At 44.8% G+C, this 2,372-nt stretch overlaps 1 protein-coding gene across 1 annotated transcript in view; it reads right to left on the reverse strand.

The window, feature by feature from the left end:
• The window catches only part of KCNMB2 (potassium calcium-activated channel subfamily M regulatory beta subunit 2), a 112,260-nt gene extending 110,510 nt beyond the window's left edge, over positions 1–1,750 (reverse strand). Inside the window, exon 1 of the mRNA XM_019626073.1 lies at positions 1,700–1,750. The gene's annotated coding sequence lies outside the window, so the exon portion shown is untranslated. The remainder of the gene's footprint in view (positions 1–1,699) is intronic.
• Between the last annotated feature and the right edge of the window lie 622 nt (positions 1,751–2,372).

Genomic DNA, 2,372 nt, shown 5'->3' on the forward strand with positions numbered 1-2,372 from the left:
CAGCCACAGTTGCATGATGGCTTCCAAATAAACTAGGTTTATAGTAGGACTCAAAAAACAGAAGGATAGCCCAGTGATTCAGGCCCCAGCATGTCCCTCCTTGAAATAAATACTGAATCCTAGCTGAAAACCAACTTAGCTCAAAGACACAGGGAGACATACATCAAAATACCAGGAAAGTGGACTTTAGTGGAATGGCTCACACAAAACTTCCAGTGGAGCCCAGAGAAAGAAACTTTCACTCTTTGCCTCGAAGAACTGTCTGAAACAAATAAACAAAGCTCACTGCACCACAGCTCTTTCCTGTCTCTTCTACCCAAGTGAACTGAGTCTTCAGGAGTTAAATTCTCTTCTGTGGTTCTTGCAATCCCCCTAGAATAGAGCTCTAAAAGGAGACAGGCAGCTGTTTCAGAAAAACATGAGGCAATAATCAGCCAACATTGCTTACCAAAGCACAAAGCTCTTGGGAGCACAAGCCGTTATTCAAATCAGCCCCACACTCTCTCTTTTTTAAATCCTCAAGCTGAAAAAGTAGGCTGGAACCCTTTAAAATCTCTCCATAATTTACCTCCAAAATAAACAAGTGGTCAATTTTTTTTTCCTCCCCAGTGCTATGAAATGCCAGGGCAGACATACAGAATTTCAGGAGCAGGGATGAAGAGCTTTGGCAAGCTGTATTATTCTAGACAGGAGACCGGGACAGCTGTGCTTTCCCTGACCAATCTTACCTTAAACTCTCGAAGAGAGATGGGCCTTGTGTTAAATGCACAAGCTTTGTTAGATACTGGCGAACATTAAATGTTACTAAAATGGACCTTATCTGGTCACGGCTGCTAAAAAGTTGTCACTGGGGCAAAACTGCCCACCTGCAGGTTAACAAGTGCAAATCGTTTCGCCTGACCCCAAAGACCCTTCTCGATAGGATTGAGAAACTTATCTTTCCAAAGCTGACTCACTCACTCCTGCCCACGGTCCCTTCTTGTCATTCGCTGAACACATCATGCCTTCTCCCAGGTCCACATCCTTAGACATGCTCTCCTCTCCCAAGTACTGCCCCCGTCTTCACTCAACAAATTCCCACTGGTCCTCCAAGACCTAGTTCAAAGTCACTTCCTCTGTGAAGCCTTCCCTGGTTGTCTCAGGAAGACATAGCTGCTCCCTACACTGCCCCCACTACATTGCCACCTACCAATCTGGACTGGTCTGCCTCTTTTTTTGGTCTCTCCTTGCATTCCGTGTATAGGGGCAGTTTGTGAGCAAACACACATCAAAGGGGCTCCTTCCATTAAATTGTACCACAGAATTCTACCTAAAGAGAGCTTTGCGTGNCAACGAAAGAAATATTTTGACATGAAGATTGTAGAAGCTGATAATCTGCTATATGTTTCCAGTTTACAAAGGTGTTTTTGATGTTGCACAGGAGAAAACATAACTTTTTCCATGATGTTGCACAGGAGAAAACATAACTTTTTCCACTTGAAAATCATACACATTCCCAAGCCACTGGAGGAAAACGTGTTTTGGAAGCAAAATAAGTAAAAAAGAAAAAGAAACCAAACTTGGAGAAGGAATACAATGAAGCCGGAAGCTGGCTGCTGCCCTCTGAGGACAGGGTTAATCGCTTCTGAAGTGGCACAAAGGCCCAGAGTGGAGTCACACAGGCTGTCCCCTATGAGTTACGGAGCAAGGCCCTCCTTACCTGTTGTACACTGGGAATCAAGATCAAATGTGGCATGGCTATAACCTTGAAATGGAGCCCACAGGAGTGTTCTAAGATTCTGCAACTCCCTGTGGTTAAAAGACTCTAGTGAGTGAAAGCTCATGACTTTGGCCTGCTCTGAACAATGTTACCCTCCCCCGTGAGGAATTTGGTATGCTGACAGGAGAAGCAGTGTTCACACTCAATAATCATAAAGGAAAGAATAAAGCAAGTGTTGAAAATGCAAGAAACCAGACTAAGCTGTAACACACTGTGCTCTGTAAGCAGTCCTAATCCGAAGAGAACTGATTAGGCCCAGCCTGATGTAGTGATGCTTATGAAAAAGTCACAGGGCTGAGTTGGAGGCTGTGAATGCTCGTCAGCTCAGGGACCCACCCTTGCCTTCCAGAGCTCTAGTTGAACCCCATCTCACCACCACCTGGAAGCTTGGCTACCACTGTGAAGGATAGGTCTTGTAAGACTTGGGGCCTCAAATCCATGACTTTGAATTTGGAAAGAGATGGGAGATTTGTGTTCCTGTGGTATCTGTAGGACCGTATAATTGATTAAAGCAGCAAAATACCTGAACAATACAGTGAGAGAGAATCAGACTAAAATATGCTGATGTGCGCGTCCTGATGAGCTTTCTCAGTTGGTCTGGGGCAGGGGAAAG

Source organism: Hipposideros armiger, unplaced genomic scaffold (assembly GCF_001890085.2).
Source record: "Hipposideros armiger isolate ML-2016 unplaced genomic scaffold, ASM189008v1 scaffold_656, whole genome shotgun sequence".
Taxonomy (NCBI): Eukaryota; Metazoa; Chordata; class Mammalia; order Chiroptera; family Hipposideridae; genus Hipposideros; species Hipposideros armiger.